Genomic DNA, 26,928 nt, shown 5'->3' with positions numbered 1-26,928 from the left:
AGGAAATGCCCCCAAAATATGGAACGCCATCCCCCCGCACATCAGAACTCTACCATCCTACGCAGAATTCAAGAGCCAACTCAAATCCTTGTGCCTTATCCGCTCCCTTGGTTGTGGATAACTTGGAGCTGCAAACGTCCCAGAATCCATGCGGTAATGTTGATTCCTGTACCAATAAGCCCTGTTGTCCGAACTTTTCTTCTTTCCAAATTGTCACTCGCTGATTGCTTTTATTGGGTTTGTTTCATGTTGTTCTCTTTGTCATTCCCTCTACTGTAAAGCGCTCTGATACCTTCGGGTCTTGTTAGCGCTATAGAAAACTTCTAAATAAATAAATAAATAAATAAACAGAGGGAACGAGTGAGAATCAGTAAAAAACATAAAGGAGCTGAAGAGTGAGGCATACAGGTGGGATCATTTAAGAAATGGATATGGGGAGTAAAGGGACACAAGCGACTAACATAAAAGATGAGGGTGTTGAAGAAAAGTGATGAGAAATGGAGAACAGGTGGGGTTCTGGGCACTCCAAGGACATTCACAAACACGAAGAGATGATGGCTTGAGCACTGAAACTTTTCAGACACTCACCTGAGTCACAGAAACTTTTCAGACATTCACTCTAGTCACAGACCTGGGTGACACCTTCCATAGTTCACTTCGCCACCTCAGTACAGACCCAGCAATATGCAAATCAGTCTTGACTCTGTGCCTCATGGGAACATTCCAGCCCAAACTGCCAAGCCAGATGTCCCCTGAACCGGAAACAAGCATCCTGGGAACAGTTATGGGGTAACACCCCTCATCAGACAGGTTAGCTAGAATCCAGTGGCAAAATGAGCGAGGGACCCATGTCGGGGCATACCCTGCCAACTTAGTGCAAACAAAGCAAACACAAGGAGATGATAGACCGAGTGCTGAAACTTTTCTGACCCTCACCCCCAGTGTTACCCCTAAACCGGTCCCAGGATGCTTGTTTCCAGTCCAGGGAAGACCTGGATTGTCAGTTTGGTCTTGCCTGTTTCCATGAGGCACAGGGTCAAGACTGATTTGCATATAGCTGGGTATGAACTGGGGTGGCGCAGTGAGCTAAAGAATGAGGATGAATTTAACCCAGATCTGAGACTGTGTATGAGATTATGAAGCCCTAAGGACTACTCCACAAGAAAGATACTAACCCAGACGTAAATGACATTAAAAATAGTTGCAAGACAAATAATTCCTAATGGTGAGTTGATTACAGATTGAAGTCCTGGGTTTAGTGATTACAGAAGAAGAAATCAGCAGACAGACCATGAGCTTCAAAAATATTAGAGTCAAGGCCAGATGGGCTCCCGGTAGAACTATATAAGAAGCTTTGGTCTGTTTTAGATGTCTTTGCTTGTGCACACTAACAGAAAACACTCACCGAGGCACCCGTATACTGTTCACGTTTGAGTGTGTCAAGTACAGGATTCTAAATCACATGTTTTGGATTAATTATAAAGGCAACGGCACTCATGAAGGATTCACAGTTATGATTCTTCGGGTCAAGTATCTTCGAAGGATCCACATTTTCATTCCGCTTAAAGCACTGCACATGTCACAATGAGACCACATTCACCACATCAAAGGGATTTATAAGTGCCAGTTAGCAATAACAAAGCATACATCAAGCGTGCATTTCACAGTTTACATTGCCACTCCATAACTACAAAGTAATTGACAACAGACCCCTCTGAAAACCCACATACTGGACACTTCGATATTCGCTAAGAGATAACTGGCACGATCTAAAAACCCATATAGAGAAAGCAAAACAATTCACATAGTTCTTGCACCTATTGCAGCTAGCACTTTTCCTGCACCCTTCCCTTAAATCCATTTATTCGCTGAGTTCGACGGACCTTTGAAAAGTACCCAGTCCTTCAGTAGGTTAGTTTCTCTAGGTAGTCCCAACGAAAATGGCTGATGGGGGCCTCAAATAATACTTTGCTTGTAGCCTGCTCTTCTAATAACATCGATTTGCATGACAACTTCCACAGCACCTTTCTGAGTCGTCAATATAAAAATCATTTGAGCTCCACAGTTCTGTTTTGTGTTACCCTCGCCCGCTGCAGGCGTTTTGGCAGGCACCAGTGGAGTTGCAATCGCAAGCTGGTACTGCAGACGTATGACTTTGCCTGCAGCGGCATCTGTTACCGCGGCACTTTTATGTTTTATGTACAGTTAGGGGAATGCTTCAGACAATTTGTCAGGGCCATCAAAACACGAGTATGAAACTCATATTGATCTGGGTGTCTTGCCCAAAATAGTTCTCTGCCTTCGTAATTCACCTGTTAAGCAATAGCCCGAAGGCTACAGTCCTATCCAATTAACAGAACTGATTCATTCTCTTCTCACATGAAACACACCCACCTTAATTAACATAAGCAGTGAGAACAGCATTCAGCGAAAATTGCATTCTGTAGAGAAGTTGTTCTACACTGGATCAATTGTGGGTAAATATTCAGTACGGTACCTTTTAATTTCATAAATTAAGATGATTTAGTTGAGACGATTTCGAAAGTACATACAGCCATACACATATACATCTGCTTTCTTCTCATTTTTATTAAGTTAAAAACAAAGGTAAGAATTAGAGAAAAAGAAATGGAAATGGAAGTTTTGGGATGGAAAAGTCCTCTGCATGCTATGGTAAAGGTAATGGACTCATGCCCTGAGTGCCCAGCTGAACTAATGTCTGGAACCCTAATGCTGATTTTTGTTTGTCATAGGTAAACATGTATCATGTGTGTGCCCTATGACATAGGCCTGTCTGATGGACTGTGGCCTTGTTGGATCGGGAAGGAAGGTCTGTTTTGAAGTGCTGTGCAGCTCAGGAGTGGTATATATGCACTGGACATATGTGTGCATGGGAAGGGTACAATGCAGGGATAATGCAGTAATGAACAGAGCGTGCATATGAGTGCATGTGCTGGATATATGTGTACAGCGGTGGCTGCTATAAACAAAGGCTGGTGAGGCGGGTGGGGGCGGGCGGGAGGCATTGCACAGGGGGAAATACAATATATTTTTTAAAGTACCTTTCGCCGTCAGCCGCCTCCAACGTCGCATCGTATTCACTGCCTCTCCTCTTCCTGGATCCCATCCGACCCTGGGACCCAGACTCCCATCCAATCCTTGTGGTGCTCTGCAGCACAGGAATTGGTCTAAATAGGCAGAACAGATGCCCTGTTCAGTCCTGGGAGTCTGTGGGGTTTCTCCAGCCAGGCTGTTCAATGCAGCTGGGCTGAAGAAAACCTAAAGGGGATATTCTCGAGAAAGTGTGATAATCATCGCCAAAATCGGTTAACGCAATCTTCCATATCGCCATCTATCACGGAAAAAGAACTCTGTGTTAACGTCCTATTCACAACACAGCAGTAACATGCGATAGTCTCCCAATAACGCGTCAAATGTCCGCGATAAAATCACCAGGATGGCGAAAGTGAAAAAATTCGCGATGGGCCCAACTGCGATAAAAAATGCAGAGATAAACAGGGCCACACCGGCAAGTCCCACAAGTCAGGCGGGAAAATCATTATAAAAGTGGCAACAAAAACACAAACAAAACACATACACCTGCAAAGCACCATGGAGGTAGCTGGAGCAAGTACAAAGGACAACCAAAACCCCACAACCCCCACGGAGGACTAGCCTGGGACCATCATTGGGGAGATGGTGGCAGGAGTTTGGGGACCGGACACTGCACAACATGACCTGAGCTAACAGCAACAGGGTGAGTAACGACCAAGGATTGGGGGGACGGGGGGAGATGGGCACAATGGCACACATGCACAAGTAAGTATAGCCCATCTGCAGACAAACCTTGCCCAAAAGTCACAACCCCAACCAAGAGCGCCCAATTTACACAAGTCTGCAACATCTCAGGACTGTATGAGCACAGAAGTGAAAGGTACACTGCCTGAAGGAGATATGGGCTAGCCAAATCAGAGCCGAAGGGGCAACTCACCCACAATGCAGCACACACACTTAAGATGCAGAGCACCCCAACACTGACAACAATGTGGTACAAACTGCAACACTTTCACAACAGAACAGATGACACAACCGCTGCACCTTGTGTGTAGAAAGTGGCCATTCGCATTTGGCATAGCAGGAAACTGTGAGATGGCAATGTACAAGTACAACCTCACATCCCTGATGGTGTAGAAATGCCAAGTGTCCCGCTTCAAATAGGCGTCTCCTCATAAACAGTCACAATGTACATTGCCATGCAGTCTGACAGTAAACTTGTACAACGTGTGAACATACATGTGAACAAAATGTCAATCTGAATTTCCCCTTCACATTGCAGAGGGAGAATCAACACCTTCTGCAAAGCAGACCCAACAACTCAGCACCGATGATGGAGAGGACCACCCCAACATCTACACCGAATAACTCCAACAGCTCAGGGACAGCTCCGGCACCCACCTCCAGGAGCAGGGCAGCCCAACTGCATCCATGAGACCCCACCCCCTGCATGATCACACAGCAGGAAGTACCCAACACCACAGCTGTCTCCCAGGAACCCCACAAACAACAAATGGACATGTCAGACCAGCTGCCGGTTGGGTACGACTTCATGGCAGCCAAATTAGATGCCATGCGTGGGTGTCTAAGTCCCATCAGGGACTACTCACAGTCCTTAACGGACACCCACTGTTCGCTCCTTGCTCTACAACAAGCCATGGCTGACATCGCTGGAGTCATGACTCTGTGCCAAGAACAGCTGTCTAGTCTGTGTAGCCCCAGCGATGTCAGCAAGGAGTTGCGTCACATGCGAATGATCATGGAGAACATGGAGCGGTGCAATCTTCCAGGTCCAGCTGCCAGCATGCGTGCCAAGTATCAAAGCGTCCCATAAACGGGTATCACAGTGACACTCCTGGTCGTGGGCCAACAGGGGGCACACACACATGTCAAAATCCAGTTCATCTACCGTCCTGTTGGATAGGCAGACATCCATGCACCACTCGAATATGCACGATCGACAATGCAACACAGGCTGAACGCAGGTGACCTTGGCAAGGCAGAAGCTTAGCCGATAAATGATCTGCATTGCTGCCAATGGCAGTGCTCCCAGTAAATGCAGCATACGTGCACGGTACAGTTCCACGTGACAGGGGTTGTGCATGTGCCCGGGATGTTCTGCCATTGCGTCAGTGGCTCTGGTTGAAGCAGCACTGTTCGACCTGCGCCAGTTCTGTGGATGAAATGTCACAGCTCGGATCAATGAGTTGTTTTAGTGTGCAACTGTTGGCGTGAGAGTAAGTATGAAGGCCATTCCATGCAAGATAACTTCGAGCAAGGACTTCTGTCTGTGGGGTGTGTATACAGTGTTCCTCCGTCAGGCTGTGCGTAGTGTGGGAGTAATCATCAGATGCTATGGTATCTGTCAGGGGTGCTGGGCACATGCAAGGAGTTTTCATCCCTAATGTTAGTTTGTCATCTGCTTGCATTCAGGAAACGTAATGTGGCTTGTTGGGATGGGGTTAGGGATTCATGTTTGACATGTCTTGCATGTGGCATATGAGCGTCATCACCGTGTGATATGTTGCCGCACAGCTGCTCCTCCCTCCCCCAAACCCATTTACTTATGTGCACTGCATGATTGCATCACTTGCACTCCTATGGCACAGTATACTCTTGCCTGTCTGCGCATGTCCACAAGCCAGAGAACGACACTGTGATGTTGGCATTGAAGGTGGTGGGCCACGTGAGTGTTGGCCTATGGTAAGGATAGGGCGGACACAGATGTAGACTATATGCCTGGCTGAACTGGCACAGCTAATATGGCTAGACATTTGGCTTATGCAGCGGCAATACAGATACACACAACACTTGGCATGTATGATCCTGGACCCGAGCAATCTTGTGTTCCTTCATTACTCCGTTTGTGCGAGCCTTCCCTCCGGGTGCATGCTACATTGCAACATTGTCGCTTACAGGGGGAAACAACTTAGCTACATGTCCAAGGTCTTACCCACTGCCTGAGGTGACATGGTTGCGTACGCTGTCCACAGCACAATGCAATGTGGTAGGGCATGGGGCCATCATTCATACATAATGACCACACGGACACACTTGGATAGGTAGTGGAACTGGCTACGGGCACGTGCCCCCGGCACCTTTTTATTACCAGCATCACACATCCTGTGAGGCCTGTGCTGTATGGGTGTGGGCTGAGTGTGTGTCAGCCCTCTGGGATTGGTTGGTGCTGGCAACAACTTGAACAGTGATCACTATTAAAGTGGAAACATAAAACACCAACATAACACAAACAACTGTGTAGCATCATGGAGGTAGCAGGAGCAAGTACAGAGATCACCAATATTCAATTAGAAGGGGCCTGGACTTGTGGTGCACTGAGGTTGGGGCACAAGAGCTGAGTGTGCTCATGTGAATAAATTGTCAATGATTGTGTCCCTTTGGGATATTCCTGACTAGCTGCAGTGGGGTGTGTTACACCTGCTTCATCTTCATCATCATCGTCCCATGTCTTCCACACTGCCTGAGGTGACATTGTTGCATGCGCAGTACATAACTCAATCATAAATGGTCCATGGTTTGTGATGCACAGAGTTAATGGCACCTCTGGTGCTCAGTGAGTGCACAGCCTGCGACGATGCGTCATACGTGAAGGTCAGGAATGGATTAGATGTGTGTGAGCTGTGCTGACTGCAGTGTAGTCTGGAGGTAGTGGCACCTGAAGCGCTCAGAGGGGGCGCAGCCTGTGATGATGCGTGGTCCAGGCGGGCCGTACTGGTAGCAATGTCTGTTGCCTACTGGTCCGCGCTGCTGCCTGGTCCAGATGACATCTGCATGGGCTGGGGATAGAAACCAAAAGTGAAGATGGACTATTGTTCCTCTCCACAGGCGAAGGAAGGACAAGAAAGTATCCAATTAGGAAGCAGCAAGGGAGAAGAAAAGGAGGCAGGAACAAAAACAACGGACGACGGGGGCTGAAAAGAGAACACTGATGTCCAGAAGGGTGCTGAGAGGACAAACGCCTTCACCGTGGGAGGAAAAGACGACGATAGCCCCATCCAGAAAGAAGAAGACGAGGAACCCCCCGACAGCTGGTCCAAGGAGTGCTGGTCACCGGAGGAGGTCAGCAGTCCGCTGCAACTCTGGAGAGTTGCGACCTCACACGGTACGTGACTATGGGAGGGAGAGGTCGATACCCAAGGGAGAGCGAGAGTGAAGAGGGTCCGCTTCTAAAAAGCTATTTTTGTTACCTCTGTTTAATTTTTATCACTGTGCACATTGATTTTTTTGTGTTTTTTTCTTTATTTGCTCCACCGGTTTCTGTGCACGTTATTTAGCGCCCCCCCAGTCATCTAAACCTTGGGTGGTTCAAGCAGGCTTCCCCATTGAAAAAAGATGCCAGGCCACAGAAAAGGAGACGAGAGAGGGAGAGATAGTCCACCTGTCCCACCCACCGCTTATGACTGCCTTGCTACAATTTCCTTTTGATCATTATCCCTCACAATCTATCACTTGGGAGTGGTGAAAGGATAGGCGCCACAAGTCACAATACTTACCGTTTCTCTCCTTTCTGTCGGGCCCCTCCTTGATGCTGTGGAACATCTAGAGGAAGAGAAAGAAAGGAAGAGAGAAAGACACATGATGACGTGGAACATCTAGAAGAAGAGAGAGAAAAGAAGAGAGAGAAGGACACAGTGAAGTAACTGTGGATTTTCTTAACTCCTGTAACAAACAACGCAATTTAAATGTGGTAGCAACCTTTTTCTTTATAGGTTTTGTAAAACTTTGTTGTCCTGATCTGTAATCCACCAAAATAAAAGGTCCATTATTAACCCCATAAGGCCTCCTCACTTCTGTTTTCACCCGCGCCTTCCACACATGTGTAGTTACTTGGTAGATTTCAATTATAGTCTCCGAGCACTCTATGGTTAATTGTATTTCTCCTGCCTGCTTTTACAGGAAGGACATGCTATCCCACAATGTTTTTTAAATATTTCATTTAACTAACGCAGCCAGCACTAATAATGGCGGCTGCGGCTGCGCTTTTCTTTTGTTCCTTGAAATCGTCGAACATGTCTGCATGCCTTTTTTAAAATGTATGTACTTTTTTTTTACAATACCATCACCCAAGCTTTAGCTTTAAACAGCGTAAGCTAAAATGCGGGTGCAGCAATTACTTCAAAAGCAAAGAAATTGAATAAAAATGTGCATTATTTTTTTTTAGTTCTTTACTTTTGAAGCATTTGCAGCACCCGCGCTTTAGCCGGTCCTGCCATTGTAACAAATCATGTGGCTGCCATTTTTTTTCTATTTGCTTACTTTTGTTACAATCTCAACACTCACACTTTAACTGTAAACATCATACGCTAAAGCACAGGTGCCTCGATTGCTTTAAAAGTAAAGCAATAGAATTTTTTTTCTATTAATTCTTCACTTTTTAAGCACTCACGGTACCCATGCTTTATCTTACAATGTTTACAGCTAAAGCGCGAGTGCTGCAAAGGTATCACATTTACGAGAGTTTTAGGTATTGGCATTGTATATGACAATGCCTCTTATTTTTGTGTACGCACCACTTGCAGGTTATCAAAACACATAACTAAAAGGCATACCGGAGTTGGGAGCACACCATAACTAAAAGGCATTGTAATTTACAATGCCAATACCTCAAAGACTCACTAATGCGAGAACTATTGCATTGCAAATGCTTGTTTATAGTTCCACTGCTGTGTCCTTAACTCACTCTTGCTCTAAATCAGTTTGTTGTGAAGAACTGCAAGGCACTGGAGTGGTGTACCTGCCCTGGATGTATGTGTGCCAGGGAATGATACTACATAAGGTTAATGCAATACAGAGGAGGTTGTGCAGGATGAGTGCCTGTGCTGGATGTATGTGGGCCATTTAGAAGTACAATACATGGAGGATGCAGTGCTGTGCAGTGCATGCATAGTAATTGTATGTGCTAGATGTATGTGTACTTATAAGTGGTAAGGTACATGAAGGATGCAGTCCTGTGCAGTGTGTGCATGTTAAATGTATGTGTGCCTATGAGTGATACAGTACATAAAGGATACCGTGATTTGCAGTGTATGTAGGTTCTATACATGCACTGTCTGTGTATGTGTGCCTGAAATGGAGGCCCCTGGATTCTATTTTGGGAGACCAGACCTACATGGTGAAACATGTAATGAAGGTAGAGAATTCCTTCAGACTAATTTGAGTATTGCTGCTTTCCTGTAAGCTGGGTGGGAAACACACTGGTGAGGGAAGAGCAAGGCTTCACCTGTACTTTAATTGGGGCTCTTTGATTCAGTGAGACATCAAAAGGAAGGGGCCTGTGCACAATTCAGGAAGGAGATGGGGCCAATATGAGAATCATAAAGTGTAGGGCTGTGGCACTGGGATAACCTTTTGATGCAGAAATCACTGCCGCTGACATCAAGGTGTGAACTCTAGTCACTGTGTTGTGGAGCTTTGGAGTTAATCCTGTTGTGACAGAGAGAGCAGAGGATTGGACACTTCATAAGATATATACCCCAGCATAAACCTTGAAAAACTCAGATTCTAAATCACGCAATCATGAAATAAGAAGGGGAGTTTAAGAACCCAAAAATTGTCATCTGCCAAGCAGCTATAAGGGTGTGAGGAGAGATGATTTTGGCCCTGTGGACACCATCCCCCGAGGCCCTGTGCACTTTTGGGGAGGGAAGCATGTGGCTCCCCTCCCTGGACCGATTGTAGCCTCAGGGCCCCCGTCCCCCTTAATCCAATGCAATTTTCTGTTGAGGGGCATGCAGCCCCTCTCTCCTGGCCAGTTTCAGCCCCGGGGCCCAGAAGTATGTCCAGGTGAGAGTGGAGCATGAGCCCCTCCACTGTAGGCCAATTTTGGCCCCAGGCACCCCAGCCCCCAGTGCCCAGCAGTAATATGATGAGGGAGGTGGCAGGCGCCCTCTTTCCCCAGGCCGAATTCAGCTAGAGAATCCTGCCCCTCATGGCCCGGCTCAACAAAAGGTGGGTGTTCTGGTTCCCTCCCATGGGACCCACCACACTGTCGTTGGGTATCGCAAGGGGAGCTCCAATGTTCCTGTGGCACACAGCCTGTTCACTGCATCAAACGGGAGGCATAATTGCTCCCAGCACTATGGAGCAGCTATAAATGCTGCTCCCTGTGGGCAGGAGAAATATTCAGAACTGCTTCCCTGCCTACATCACTGCATGCAGGTAAACGGATATAAGTACGCTCCCAGTGGGCAGGCGCATTGTTGAAGCTTCCACCTGCAGGGAGCGGACTTCGTGTTTGCTCCCATTTAGTGGGAGACTTAAGAATGCTCCCTCCAAGAGAAAGCAAATGCTATGACCTGGTGGTGGGTACCCCAGGGCATAGCCTGTGAGCTGGCCTGGTACACAGGGCCATTATTGGCTCAGGAAGGAGGGCACTTGCCTTTAAAAGCATCAACTCTAAGGTTAAGCTCCCTTGGGCCTTTTCAGGCTTGGGGGGTCATGTGAGCCTCTCCCCATTTTGTGCATTTTCAGTCGCGGAGTGGACTTCCCAGCGGCCTTTAGAAGCTTGTGGAAGGAGGCTGCGAGGACCCATCCCCATAAAAATTAGGATTGGCTCCCTGGGCCTCTTGACGTTTGGGGCGGGGGTCCATGTAGAACCTTCCCATAAATAATTAGATTGGCCCAAGGGATGGACTCCACAGGGCCTCTAATGGATTGGAGAGGGGGTCAGCCTTTCTCCCGTTTATAACTACAGCACCGGGGGTAGGCTTTCTGAGTCTTATTAAATATATGCGATCCGGCAGCCATTTTCTAATCCTTCTAGAGTTTTGTGGGATTGCAGCATTTTTGCCATTCTTTTCTTTTTTGGCAGCAGGGGTACTCTTTTGGTTGCCCAATGGGGCCTAGGGGGTCAGCATATCCCTACCGTGCCCTTGTATATCTTTTTTTCCAAGTTCAGGACAGGGCACTAACTCTCTGAGTTCTGTAATGACTGCCAGTAACATTTCTCTAAAGTTGCTGGCAGCCAATCAGAGTGCTCGCTCTCACTGGATATTGAATCCCACAGGAGGGAGATAGGTTAAGGGAAATAAATCTTCCTGGGCCAATTAGACAACTACATTTTTTTTAATCTCTTGCGAACCAAACATCCAAATATCTATATTTTTTACCCTTTATATCACAAAAACTACTCAACACATTTTCACCAAATTACACAAATCTCAAACTGAGGACAAGGATCTATCCTCCTGCCAAATTTGGTGTAATTCCATTCAGCAGTTCTTGCTGTAGTCCATCCTAAAGAGGTCTATAGAAAATGCATGGGGATTTTGTGTTTTGAGACCCCTCCCTTTTTTGTCGGTACATGCTTGAAGATTCTGTGGATGATGTCATCAGTAATGTCATTTGAGATATCATCAGTGATGTCACTGACCATATTATGAGTGATGTAATATGTGCGGTCTTAAGCAGTGCATTGTGGGGGCGTAAGTTATAGTTCGCTCAGGTAACTATAACTGCTGAATTTCTATGGTTTTGTACCAGTGAAATCTGAGCCTAACTATAACGTTCCTGTAACCTTTAGTTTTTTCAGTGAATTTCTAAGGTTTTTCATATTCTATTTCCTAACTATAACATCTCTGTAACCTTTAGGTTTTTAAGTGAATTTCTTTGTTTTTTTAACTAACAGTCACATTTGCAGTGTAGTTAAGAAAGAGGGCTAGGCCTCCGAACATCTCTCAGGAATCCCACTGTGTTGGACTTACTGGAGGTAACAGGAGGGCTTCTAGACCCCCAAGGACCCTCGGCATCCAAGAGGAGTTCATCCTCCAACCAATAGAGCACCAGGAGGCACGTTTGCAGAGTGGCGGAGAAAAGGGCAGTGTCTTCGACAAGCTCTCAGCAATGCCGCTGAGTGGGACTTACTGGAGGTAACAGGAGTGCTTGATGGCCCAAAGGACTCTCAGCAGCCAAGGGGACTTCATTCCCCAACGAGTAGTGCACCAGGAGATGCGTTGGCAGAGTTGGGGAGAAAGGGTGTGTGGTCGCCAAAGACCTCTCAGTAATACTGCTGTGTGGGACTTATTGGATATAACAGGAGGGCGTGTTGGCCTCAAGGACCCTCAGCAGCCATGGGGACTTCATTCCCAACCAGTTTTGCATGAGGAGATGCGTAAGCATATAGGTAGAGAGAGGGGGTGGGGCCTCCGATTACCTAGCAGCAATCCTGCTGTGTAGGAATTATTGGAGGTAACCGGAGGGGTAGTTGGCCCCCAAGGACCCTCAGGGCTCAAGGGGACTTCTTCCCCCAACTAGTAGTGTGCCAGGAGATGGGTTTGCAGAGTGTTGGTGAAAGGAGGCAGAGTTTCTGTTGACTTGTCGGGCCGGCTTACTAAAAAAAAATATCTGTGTTATTAGGGAAGGGGGGCAGCGTGGCCCAAACAGGGGCTGATTGTTACAGAGGTGCGTAAGCCTGAGCTTTTTAAAAAGTGAGAGCTGCGGATCCAATGCAGTTCCAACTAAAAATTAAACACAAAAAAATATTTTTGGGCGCTGTGGTACCCCTCCAAGAGGCCTAGGGGGTCAGGATAGTCCTACTCTCCCACTTTTCCTTTTTTTGCATTTTTTGTGGAACGCGACTCAAGCTGAGTCCCAGTATGACTGCCAACACATCCTGGTTTGAAGTGTTGGCAGCCAATCAGATTTGAGCACTGGGAATTTCAGATGTACGGAGGATCCACTTCCCGATATATACAAATTTGGATTTCAGCTAAAATCTCTAAAACCAGTCAACAGATTTACACCACATCACAAACAACACTTCCTTGGATCAGCATCTCCCTTCCTGCCAAATTTGGTGTAATTCCATTCTGCAGTCGGGACTGCAGCAGTGTCTCAAGGGCATACGGGAATTAACAAGGAAAAGATTTTTTGACCCCCCCCCCTTCTTCTCGGCCCCTGCTTGACGGATCACTCAAAACTTTCCATGCGCAACAAGAATCACTGACACACCTTTTGGGAACATTTAGGGAAGATTCATCAACCGGTGCCAAAGATATAGGCAAGTCAAAAAACTATTTTCCTAAGGAAATTGTTTTTTTTGCCCCCTGTAAATGGTGGTCTCTGGGATGCGGGGTTCCATGCAGCAACTGCATTCAATTTAAGAAAAGCCCCAGGGAGGTGGCCATCCCAGGGGGTGTGGGGGGTCTGCTGTGCGCTCTTCTTGAAATTAAAGCGCTGGGAGGCGTCAGGCCCAGGGGCTGAAGAGGGTGCTGCACAGTCCCACTGCATTGTTTCCAGATAAAGCCCTGGGAAGGTGGCAGACTGCTGGGGCTGTGGGGGTCTGCACACCCCCATTCAAACATTTGCCCATCTCCTTTATTTTGAAAATTCTGCAGGTCCTGGCCCACCTGGGGGTCGATTACTACAGAAGTGTGGATGCCATACTTAGTTTTTTGGTCCCTATGGGATCCCCCTCAAGATATATATAAATGGTTGAGTTAGGGGATCCTGATTGCTGGATACTTGTACACCATGAGAAGTTATCTCCCCAAGGCTTGTCTATAATGAAATTACCTTGTTTTCGTATATGGGACATTGGCATGGGTATTATTATGTAGATTTGGAAGTGAGGGTGGAGTGGTCCAATGAGGGCTTTCTGTCTCCATCATATCTGCATTTTGGATAGCTAAGCACTTGTCACTTTATATTCTTATATTTTTTAATTTAGTACTGTAGCAGAGGCTTTGGCATGTTACATCATCGGCAGCTTATAGGTGTTTCTTATAACTTGCATTTACACTTTACAATTCTTTTTGATCTTGACAATTTACTGTACAATAGGATATACATAGAGTGAAAAACACTTAGCACTTTATATTTATATATACCTATTGCGATGAAGATGCAGAATTTTAGAGATATTGTTTGTTTAACTATGCAATTGACAAGCTGCAACCTGAGCTGAATCTCTCATCTCTGCTAATGGTAGTCCTATCCTCCTTGGCAATGTGGCTAATTATGCACACTTATGGTTGAAACCAGACCCAGTATAAAGACTTTGTGTACTTTACATATATTGGTCTGTGAATACTGTGTATTACTATATACCCATGGCTCTTGGGTATACTCCTAAACCATCTGCCGTATAATTATGTACACTGTGATGCTGTTGCATGATGTCTCCAAGAACAAAGTACAAAGTATTTTATTTGCACAATTAATTAAAATTCATACAAAACAAGGTTAGAAACACTGTCCGAATTCTATTTAAAAAGGGGTCATATCTCGTAGGGCAAAGATTCTTAGTGATCGTCTTCCGATAATAGGGAATTAATCTTAGACATGAATTTTACAAAACAGGTGGCCATCTGAGCAGAGACGGCCCTCATGCATTCCTCTAGAGCAGGGGTCTTCCAACTGTGGAGCGCGACCCCCAGGGGGGCCGTGGAGCGATGCAAAGGGGGTCGCGCCTTCACAGTGTCACTTCTGCCCTGGCCTCCAGGGCTTCAGCCCCCCTCCTCCCCCATCCTGTGTCTCAGCCCGGGCTGCTGTAGTGCAGCTCGCGCTCCTGGAGCCTCGGCTGGTCAGTGTCTGGAGTCTTATCTCAGGCCGAGTTTTTCACAGGTCTTTAAAGACCATTAGCATATTTACATGCCTTTGTTAACTGATTACCAAAGCTTAGTTTTATTATGTTTCCAGTACCCCCTGGGCCCCCACTCTGCCTATTCCTTACATTTGTATTTTTACACTTACAGCTGTAGTGTGAGAATGCATTTAATGAAAAGAAATAGAAAGTTGGGTTGCCAAAAGAAACATGGCTGCTATGTGTTGTTTAAAGTTCCTGCAGAGACCTGCTCTTGACACTAAATTGAGTTATAAATAAAAAGGTATGTAGTTATGTCACTTTTCTGTCTTTATTCTCTTTAATTATTAGTCATGGATCATTGAGGCATCCCTAGAACACAACTAAAAGTGCTTTCTATTTATATTTGCTGTTCTAAGTATTCACAGATAAGTGCAAAAAATACAGCTGTAGGTGACTGCTTATTTCTGGGCCATCAAAATAATTAGCTGGTGACCCTAATCATTAGACTGGAAGTTTGTTGCAGGATCAGCACATTATTTATTTCCTCCACCCTCGAACCCTGATTAATGCCATTATAGCAATAGTTTAACTTATATCTGAAACCCTACGCTTCAAGTTTCTGGGAATGCACCCTGCTTTCAGACTACTCACTTCTCATTCTCGCCTTCACTTTCACGTTCACCCTGCACTCCCAGCGATCACAATGCACTCACACTGATCACCATACACTCACACTGATCACCATGCACTCACAGCAATCACAATGCACTTACACTGATCACCATGCACTCACACTATTCACCCGCTCACCCTGCACTCACACTGATCATCATGCACTCACACTGATCACCATGCACTCACACTGATCACCATGCACTCACACCAATCACCATGCAATCACACCATTCACCCGCTCACCCTGCACTCACAGTAATCACAATGCACTCACACTGATCACAGTGCACTCACACTGACCGCCATGCACTCACAACATTCACCCACTCACCCTGCACTCACAGTGATCACAATGCACTCACACTGATCACAATGCACTCACATCATTCACCCGCTCACCTTGCACTCACACCAATCACCATGCACTCACACCATTCACCCGCTCACCCTGCACTCACAGTGATCACAATGCACTCACACTGATCACAGTGCACTCACACTGATCACCATGCACTCACAAAATTCACCCACTCACTCTGCACCTACATTAATCACAATGCACTCACACTGATCACAATGCACTCACATCATTCACCCGCTCACCCTGCACTCACACTGATCACCATGCACTCACACCATTCACCCGCTCACCCTACACTTACCGTAATCACAATTCACTCACACTGATCACCATGCACTCACACCATTCACCCGCTCACCCTGCACTCACAGTGATCATAATGCACTCACACTGATCACAATGCACTCACACTGATCACAATGCACTCACACTGATCACCATGCACTCACAACATTCACCCACTCACCCTGCACTCACAGTGATCATAATGTACTCACAGTGATCACAATGCACTCACACTGATCACAATGCACTCACACTGACCACCATGCACTCACAACATTCACCCGCTCACCCTGCTCTCACAGTGATCACTCTGCACTAAAAAGTCACTTGCATTGTTCACTCTGTACCTCACCTTGCAGTCACACGAGCTCACTTCTCACCCTGCACTCATGTGACACTTCACTCACCTGTCCCCCCCTTCCTGCTCAATCTGTAGCTCACTCAAACAGGGCCATCACTAACCATGCACTAATTTGTCCCACTCTGCACTTACAGCCAAACCCAAATTCATATGGTCACCTCACTCACCCTGCAGTCACTCCTTTTACCCTACTCTCACACTGTTGCATTGCTCACCGTGCAGTCTCATGGGCACTCTTGTCACCCACACAGTGCAGAAGGTTAAAGTGCCTGGTACAAAGAAGATGTACCATGCACATCACAGAACTGAGTGTGGGTAAACTATGAGTAGCGCTATAAAAATGAAATGTTTCTCAGACAGGTGCTATAGAGAGATGAGGTGTATTGTTGGTGAGTGGTAGTGAGGGAATGTCTGTTGCACCGTGTGCGACCAGTGCTTGGACAAGCCTTGGCTGGGAGTGTTAACCCCTCCCCCCCCGAGGTTCGGGTCTAGTGGATCCCCTGCTTCTGCCTATTATTTGCATTTGTAGTGCGCTACTGTTACCAAAACATGTCCTGGGGCTAATAACCAATTGCCTGCAATGTGAGAGAGGGATCCAGGGTTGGGAGAGGAGAGAAGAGAGGGATGGAAGGAAGGGGTGAGAGTAAAGGGGCATGGGTAAACTGCTTAACTCTGCACAAGACCACAGTTTGAATGCACCCTTGCTGCTCCCGGCCATGGCCAGGTGAGCTTCTAATGTGGCAGCGCGTATTGCTGCGGATTGGGAGGCCCTTCACAGAGGTTGACTAGACATCTTTCTGATGTTAATTGCTGTATTTTGGTTATAAACTGGTACCGATGGGGTGAAATCTTTCCTCAGTATTACTGTTTTTAAACAAATTCTAAATAAAGCAATGCTACCCCAAATACGCAGCATCACAGAACATTATTTACATTTTCTACTCACACAATTTAGTCAAGCCTGTCGCATAATTTGGTCCTCACCTTCCTCATAACCTAGAGGTTTAGAAATTTTTGTCAGGAGGGGGTCCTTACCCTTGAAAATGTTGACAGGGGGGTCTTGGCATCCAAAAGTTTGAAGACCTCTGCTCTAGAGCTTCTTGGCATGTTCGGACGTTTAGGATCTGCCAAATTGGACGCAGCAAAAAAGTTCGTCAAGGGAGTAAAGTTCTGCAGATGCACAGGACGTGGGTTACGTTTTCTTCCCCACACTTACAGAATCTGCACATCGTGGGCACATCTTCCTTGAATGTCCGACCATACTTATAAGCCCTCAACAGGATTAGGCCAAAACGTAATCTCAGTAGATGATGTTTCACACGTGGTTTCATGGACGATGACAAATAGTGTGGTGGGGTTTTAAGGCCATAGAGTTTTGATGCTTAACTGCCATGGGAGAGATTCTTCACGTTTAGAGCATCATGTTTGAGTTACAAGATCTTTGCTTGTTTGGTCAGGTTTTTTTTAATCGGCCCTATGGGCAGCGAGCTTGTCCATATGTCTTGAGCCTCTAGTGCGTCTAGGCAGAATGTCAAAAATTGGTTCCAGGGAGTGCAAGGGTTATTTAACAAAGACAATATGCAGCTCTTTAATGTGAAGTCACAAGCCTTTTTGGTTTTTAAACAATAGGCATTAAATCTTGCTTTTAATGACCTAATGTTGGGATGGCAAAGAAAACTCAATGCAGATTTTTGAGAGTTCGAGTTGGGTAGGTGAAACACTCTGCGGAAGCACAGGTGAGCATTTTGTCCTTAAAGGTTATGGCGCCAAAGGCTATTGTCTGCAAAAATCTGGTGTCTATCACCCTCATTAGCAGTGAAAATCTGGAGAGTGAAGGGCTTTCGTGCTTATTCCAAAGCCCCCTCTATACTATGGGCCACTCCCTGCAGTACGGTGATATGCTGCAACAGTCTTCCTTTGTGGTCCATCCAAACTCTGATACTTGTATGCGGTCACTATCTCTATTGACTTCCCTTCAATGTACCAAAAGTGATTTCTGGCTCGTGAGCGCAAGACTATCATTGCTTTAGTTTTGGTGATGTTGAGCTCTAGAGCGTTTGTTTTGCAGTACAGGGCCGGAGAATCGAAAAGTCTTTGAAGGCCCACCTGGGTTTGATCGAGGAGGGTCGTGTAGTCAGCATCTTGCATTGATTGAATTTTAGTGGATTCAATTTGTGGTGGTAGTGCTCGGGAGAGGGCCAGCTACTCGGGCAGGTCTGCTAGATATATATTGAAGAATAAAGGAGCCAATATGCATCCCTGCTTTAAGCCTCTGTTAGTCATGATTTTATTAGTGGTTGACCATCTCGAGGAAACTCTTATTTTTACCCAGGTGTCGGTATATAGGGCTATGAGTGCTTTCAGGAGGGACTGCGGGATGCCCCCCTGAACGCTATCATAGGCTTTTCGGAAATCAATGAAGCCCCGATGTAACGATTTTCCTTTGGTAGTGAGTGTACTCTCAATCGTGTGAACTAGGCATATCAAATTATCTTCGATGTGGCAGCCCTTTTGAAATCCGGTTTGTGTGAATGGTACTAATTTATGATCTTCCACCCAGGTAGTCAATTCTTGCAGTAGGACACTTGCATAGGCCTGCCCTTCCACATCCAGTAGGGCAATCATCCGGTAATTGTCATGGTCAGAGGAGGAGAAGAGGTCCTCGCCAGGAGTCGGGAATGAGCCCACCCATTCTGGTTGCCTCAAATAAGGTGGGCAGTAATGTGGCCCATTTATGTGTGGATGCTTTGTATATCTGTGTTGGAATGCCATTTGGGTCTGGTGCTCCTCCTGGGCGCATTTTCTATATTATAAATGCAACTTGGTTTGAGTTTATCTTAATAGTGTATTGCACTTCAGGATTAGATTTAGTGTGCTTGAAACTAAGGAGGTTTGGCCATTTGGGCCTGGCTCGTTCTACATAGAGTGCTTCAATGTAGGCCTCCCATTCAGCAGGAGAGATATTTGTCACTGTGCGGGTTTGGGCAGAACTAACACCTTTGTTTACCCAGCTCCAGAATCGTCTTTGATCCTTTGATTTTATAATTTCATGTGCAATTGCTCATTGATGTTCTTATTTCATTCTCTGAGAAGTAAACCTTGCTTTCCTATATTCCTTTTGAGTAATCAATATTATTTCTCGCAAGGATTTGTAATCTGTGTCATTATAGGCGCGCCTGTGCAGTAAGTTATTTAATTTGCACTTAATGCTTGTTGTAAATTGCATATGCTCAGAGAGACAAGATGTGATTGGGATGCAGTTGTTTGGCGTTTTGATTATCTTCGTGGCTAGTTTTTCTCTGTGGTCCATCACTGCTGTTTCCCAAGATGATGCAATCAATTGGTCACTGTACTCCTGTTTCAATTTGACCCACAAAAAATCATCCACCTTCTCTTCAATTGTTTCCTGGTTATCCACAGTCCACCGTAGCTTTTTTATGATCTCTAGTTTGGATTCTTTCACAATCAGATTGGTTGTTGGGTGGTGACAGTGCTGGGATGAGACTTTGCACGTTAAAATGGAGTGTTCACTTTCCGGTGAAGGAGTTATCACAAATACCTGGACAAGGTGGTTAGTGGACAACTGAGATCTATATGTAATCAAGAGTGGCCATTCTGAAGGAGGACACATGGGTATATGCAGCGGGCAAGTCTAGTCGAGTCTTCTATTTATGATGCAGAGACCTAGTTGGTTTATGTACGCTGCCATCTTTGTCCCTTGGCCTTCCTTCCGTTGGTACTGAGACCTTATCTCCGGGATGGCCCACATTTGGTTATCCAATGTGAATTGAAGAGAGAGATCTGGGCGTGCCTCCATTAAGTTGGCATTAAAATCTCCCATTATTAACCATATATTGTTTGGATAGTGGAAGGAGAGGTTTCTCATGGCTGGAAGCATTTTACTCAATGTAGCCTCATGCTTCGTTTTGGAGGGGTGTAGGTAGACACAGCCAAGGATCATTATTTGTTGTTTCAATTTGTTCTTTCCCAAGCACTGTGTCTGAATTTTAACAAAGATATAATCTCCCTGCCCTTCGCACAGTCAGGAGGCTTTTGCGACCAGGTTGTTCTGCACAGCAATCAACACTCCTCCCGATACAAGGCCACCTACTTGAGATGCTATTGCGTGGGATTCAAACACGGTGAAGCCCTCCCAGACAATGTTTCCCAAAGACCATGTTTCTTGCAAGGCAATGATATCTTGATTCTTTAGGAAATGAGTGCTTGATCGTTCTGTATTTTCCTTTGATAGCCCACGGATGTTCCAGGAACAGACTCTAAGATGATGCACGACATCCTGATTGGGTTTCTGTTCGATCGAGATGTCTCCAAGATTCATGTACTTGATCAGTTTCGCTTTGTTTCTAACTCGCTGCAATGATATATTTCCATGTGAGTAAAGCAACAACATTTTGGTTGTTTCCCCTTTAAAACACAACAGTAGTTTTTAATTGGTGGTGGGAAAGGGCAGTGATTTTCCTTTAAATGTACACTCTATGACCCAGCAGAATGCTACGGCCGAAACGCGTAGGTCTGTTTATGGATGGTATGCACCCTGCATTTTGCTTGTTATCTGCTCTGTGACGCATGGCAGCTTTTGAAGCCTAAATAAAGTGCCTCGTTAATGGATCTCAATGGGTGCTTTGATCGCGGTGGTGTACCATGAAAATATGCAAGCTCCTTCTTCCCCACTCCAATATTCCAAGGAAAAGCACTCACAGGGGTGATATTGAAGTATGTTTATTAAGAGCAAAATAGACGCGTTTTGGCAGGTGCCTTCATCTATGCTTTACGTTTTTGCACGTCAACTGAACCTTGATTATTATTGAATACAATGTAGAGACCATCTTCAAAATGACTCTTACAATTCTCACTTAAACATTATTTTGCTGTGCATCGGCCTTATATCCATTTATATATTCACGTGTATGCCGAATAGCCTATAGTTAATTATTCCTGCACATGTAAAAAATGTATAAATACAATTCAATTATGTCAATACACAAAATTCATATTCACACCCCCTTCCTACTAATTAATATCTCTTCTAAGGAATTAATGTCCTTAGAGTCATCAAATATTTAAGGATCGTTTAATTTTTATGAACTTCCTTAGTCCCCAAGATGTATTGCCAGTTCTTCCCCGCTATTCATTCCATTGGACATCTTTGTTTGAAGTTCATTAATATATCTCGATTCTAACCTTCTAAGCTTTGTGATTCTATCTCCACCTTTTTTGCATACTGTTATTGAATCTATACCAAAATAATGCAACAGATTTCTGTTGGTCTGATGTTTTTTGGCAAAATGCCTGGTGACAGGATACGTGACATCATTTTTAGCTATGGCACGCATGTGCTCCAATATCCTGTTTGTTGTGGGGTGGATGGTACTACCTATGTACCTAAGTCCACAAAGACACATAAGACAGTATACTGCATAGGTGCTATTGCAAGTTAAAAACTTGTTAATTACTTTTTTCCAATATTTCCTGGGATGTCATAGGACAATGTCCTCTTGCTGTTTACACAAGCTTTGCACTCCCACATGGGAAAAAACCCTTCATGTCTATGAGGGTTCCCTTAGTATTAACTGTTTTTTGTAGATGACTCTGAACTAGATAGTCACTAATTGATTTAGCTTTTCTAAAAGTTGTTTGGGGTGTAACCGGTAAATCTAGACCAATGGCCACATCCGTTTTAAGGATGTGCCAATTCATTCCCATTATCTTTCTCAATTGGTTGGCATCTTCTGAGAATGTTGTAATTAATCTGAACTTGGTTACCGTTTCTTCCTTTGGTAATGTCTTGATTTTCTTTTTAAGCAATTCGTTTCTAGGTATCTAGGATACCTTGTTCAATGTATTCTCAAGTAATTCCTCACTGTACCCTCGCATTATGAGTCTGTCACAACTTTCCTTTGCTGCTGTCCTGAAGTCATCCTCCCTGGAGCTGTTCCTTTTTAATCTTAAAAATACCTCATGCAGGATACTTTTAATCAATTGGGGTGGATGACTGCTTGCAGCATGTAAAATGGGATTTCCTGTGGTTGGTTTGCGGTAAATGGACATGCTAAGTTGGTTATCCACTATGCTAACCTTCGAATCTAAAAAGTTAACTGTTGTGGAATCTACTTGCCCAGTAAATTATAAACGTACTCTATTGTTGTTCAAATGTTAAATGAATTCATTTGCTAGGTCTATTGGGCCATTTCAAACTATAAATAAATCATCACTGTAGCTATGCCATGCTACTACTTTATCCATACAATTCTTGTTTTCTGGCGACCATGCCACCTGCTTCTCCCATCGGCCTAGAAAAACGATTTGCATAGCTGGGGGCGAAGCAGGTGCCTAGAGCTGTCCCAGAGATCTGCCTGTAATGATCTTCTGCAAACAAAAAAAAAATGTTTGTCAACCAGAATTCCAGCAGTTCCAACAACATTTTGCTGTACTGTGTTTTTTAAAGAGAAAAAAATGAGAGACAAAATGACTTTGTATCAGTATGTTGTCTATATCTATGATGTAGGGGTTTGAAGCTCACACTGCCTTATGGATCACGTATACTTTGAGAACGGCTGGGATCAGCTGAAACGCGTCAGGACGACATGCTGCAATAAAGCAACAGTATTTTTTTAAATTAGTGATTGTTAACTTTTTTGTTTAAAAATAAATACATTGTTTAAAAAATGTATTTGAAAATTAAAATGATTTACATTAATTAAACAAATAAAATTTGATAATTAATAAACTTTATTATTTTTCCTTATACTTTAGCATAGGGAGAACTCTACTACGGTGTTAGAGACCCCCAAGTACATGTGAAAAGTTACTAGTAGTAAACTTACATTTGTAAATTTTGGTATAGCGGGCTCCACCCCCTGTTTTGAGGGGGTGGTGTCCTGTAAATCCGCCTCTATCAGTAAATTTACATTTGGAAATGGGGAATAGCAAAAAGAGTGTAAAATACCTCCAGCGGGAGGGTAGTAAGTTTACACATGTGAATTGTAGATTTAGAAACATGTAAATGTAGAAAGGATGAGACTGAGCACAAATATGTTTGCCACTTAATATATGAAAGGTAAAAGTAGAAAGGTGTAGTGTCCCAAAATATGGTGTTGATGTGATGACATGTGTTTGGTACTTTTCTGCATATAATATTGCCAAATGTTTACAAATATAGGAAAGATTTTTTTGAAAGCCTGATAAACTTGGTTGAGGGCATAAAGACTGGGATAAACGTATAATTTAATTTTAAGAGCTTCCAGTGTATATTGAAGTCATACACATTTTAGACTTCGTGCTCTACTTAGATGTATTATATAACAAAGAATACATAAGCTGAATGATAGCTTTGAAGTATGTAGTTCAAAATTGCTGTTATGAGTTATGTATATTTTCTACAGTTTTATCATTTTCAAAAATACCGGAAACTATACAGTATTTTGCTTGAGTTTAATAATATTTTAATATTAATTATCATTGTTAGTTCACTGTAGTTAAAATTAAGTTGTAGTGACTATTGATCACCTCCAAAGCACTTTAAAAGTGAAAAGGGCTTGAGCTTTCTTAACCTAGACCCAGGTCTGGTACGGATATCAGGGATGGTAAAGGAGCAACAATATCAAAAGTGCCCAGTGTTATCATCAATGATGTTATTTGATATGTTATCAGTGATTTAATCAATTATGTAATTGACATGTCATGATTTATGCAGTCCATGAGGTCATAATAAGAGCAAAGCGTAGGCACAAGTTTTAGTTAGTTCAGTAAACTATAAATGGTGCATTCCAGTGTTTTTTTTTGTTTAAAATGTTACATTTTAACAAACATTTTGACCTAACTATAACATCACTTTAACTTTGATTTTCAGAGACTTTCTGAATTTAATTTTAATGTAAAGTAAGATATTATTAGGATAGCTAACTATAACAACACTTTACCCTTTGTTTTTGTTAAGGAATTTCTAGGATTTTTCAAACGTAAAAAGAGATCTTATTACCATACCCCTTGCGGGTGGCCTTCAGGTTGTGAGCTCATTAGGCGTCCTGTTGGAAAATACCTCCAGATTCATTGATCTGTTCCTATTTGAATATGCAACATTAGCCTGCTACTTAAGAGACTCTTCTGATTTTCTGTCCATGGTTAATGGTATCTCATGGAAACATACATACCTAATGGCTAAGGATAACGTTACATCACTGTATACGTCCATGCAGCATGAGCAGGGCATAAACACACAAATATTCCTCATATTCAAGCTCTTTCAGCCTTCTAGAACATATAGAGACAATTCTCACCATTTTCGAATCTTGCATGAAGCACAGTGTGTTCACCTTTGATGGAGCAGTTCACATGCAGGAGCAGGGAACTGCTGTTGGAACAACTTTTGATAGAGCGGAGGAAAGCCTACTCATGGGTTGGTGGAAAAGGAGATTATTTGGGCCAAAAACAAATCAAGAGATAATGGAACATTTGAAATTATGGACCAGATTTATTGATCACGTATTCATCATTTGGGAAAGAGATGCTGCTAACCTTGAAAACGTAATGCATATTTACTATAGGCGTCAACATTTTGCACTTTGTAATAAAAAATATATTAAGAAAACATTGCCAATTATTTCTGATGTATGACCATCTGCAGAAGTTTTTTCCCTCACATCCACAGGTAATATACAGAAAAGTGGCATCCTTTGCAGAAATGTTATACAAGTCACCTAGAGCCAGAACCAGGAAGATTTTTGAGAATCTTTGAATTAGACAAAATGTAGAAAAGTAGGTGTTTGGAAATTGTGGAAGATGCTAAGCCTGCCAACATGGCATAAATATGACACAATCCACATTACACAAAAATAAAATCAAGGGAACACATAACGTGAGACAGACCCTGTGGTATATGTATTACAATGCATATGGCAAAAGAACTAAGCGGGCAGAACTGCAACTAGGATTCCAGTTATCCTATAATAGAACACTTTTGGGAAAACATGCAGAAAATACTGCTGATCTTGAATATTTGGCATACGACATACCCAATAGAGCCTCAGAGGAGGGAATTGGGAAATATAATCACAAAGGTCTGAGTTCAGACTCATAATACAGACGGATACAGAATCAGCTTGGTCAGAAAACCTGGATGCGTAATTACTCATACATTTGTGATTTAACAAATATCAAACACTCATCGTAATCAAGTACGATGTCCCATTCCCAGCATGGTTCATAATAGCATTATAATAAACCCATATTCATCTGATTTCTGAATAAAACACAAAATGTCTTATGCCAAGGTGTCTATGCATAATCAAAAAATCAAAGGAGGGAGTGAAGAGGAAAAAGGTAGAATCGTCCTCCTCTTGATACTGTTATCTAACATAGGGATTCTTCCATTTATTACGTGAATATATATGCACCCATGTGTGTGCTGCTATTCTTATTTGAAGTGTTTAAACATACGTGAATGATGGTGTAAAAAGTTCCAACGAGCCACGAGAAGGTAATTTCCTTTGGTGACCGCGCTCCTTCCAGCATTGTCTATTTGGAGGCACCCATACACCTCTCGTGAGAGCCCATGGAGCGATAACGATAACATTCTGAAGTTTTTTAAGATATACAAGTGATATATTTTTTCTACTCCCTAAACAGGGAACAAAGGACAGTGTTTGTGACCAGCAGGCATATGTACATTGATTGTATCACCCATTGTGGTGGTACAGGGATAGTTTTTTGGTCCTGAGGAAGAAAGCCAAGGGGATGGCTTCTTAAACATGTCGACCTTGTAGGATTAATCATCACATACTCTTTTCACGATCCCATGCACTACACATATTCACCAATCACTAAATAAAGTTCTCCCATGTCTACGTAGGCTGTAGCACGCCCAGTCCCGTAGAGGGGCCGGAAGATCCCAAGGATGAAGCATAACACTGAATCAGGTGTCAGTGTGTGAGGGGTATTTTACAATTTTTTTAAACATTGCCCTTCCTACAATTGAGAGAAGGAGCTTAGATCTTTTTACACCATCATTCACATATGTTTAAGCACTTCAAATAAGAATAGCAGCACACACATGGATGCATATATATTCACTTAATAAATGGTAGAATCCCTTTGTTGGATAAAAGTGACTATGCAGTCATAAATTAAATCCATGAGTGAATCTTTTTTAGCAACAGATAAATCATGTACTTCACAGAAATGGCTTGCAAATTCCTAAAATTATACTGTTCGGCTTCATATAGTACATTTATACCTCAAGATAATTTGCGATTAGAAGTAATATAAACACACCTTTTTATTAGAGCCTTTTGAAACAATCAATCGCCTATGGGATAATGTACACATACAATACTTTGCCATCTGGAAAAAAATGAAAGAAGCTGTCAAGTATTTTTTTCTGCAATTGTATGCCATAGGCCTGCTGAATCGCTGCACTAGTTTACTGGTCATCCTCAACATCACACTCAAGTGATCTTGCATCAGTTGCCAATTTTATACAGGATGCAGAATCTAGTGGACTATTTCCACACGTCCTGCATGATATAAATTGATACACTACTTGTGCAGTAATTGTGTGCCAATGCTACTTTACCATTGCATGAACATCTGACCCTGGGTTTCTGGGTACCTGGAGACCTGGTGCTGGAC

Source organism: Lissotriton helveticus, chromosome 4_1 (genome assembly GCF_964261635.1).
Source record: "Lissotriton helveticus chromosome 4_1, aLisHel1.1, whole genome shotgun sequence".
In the NCBI taxonomy this organism is placed as follows: Eukaryota; Metazoa; Chordata; class Amphibia; order Caudata; family Salamandridae; genus Lissotriton; species Lissotriton helveticus.
This window is presented reverse-complemented; position numbering follows the sequence as displayed.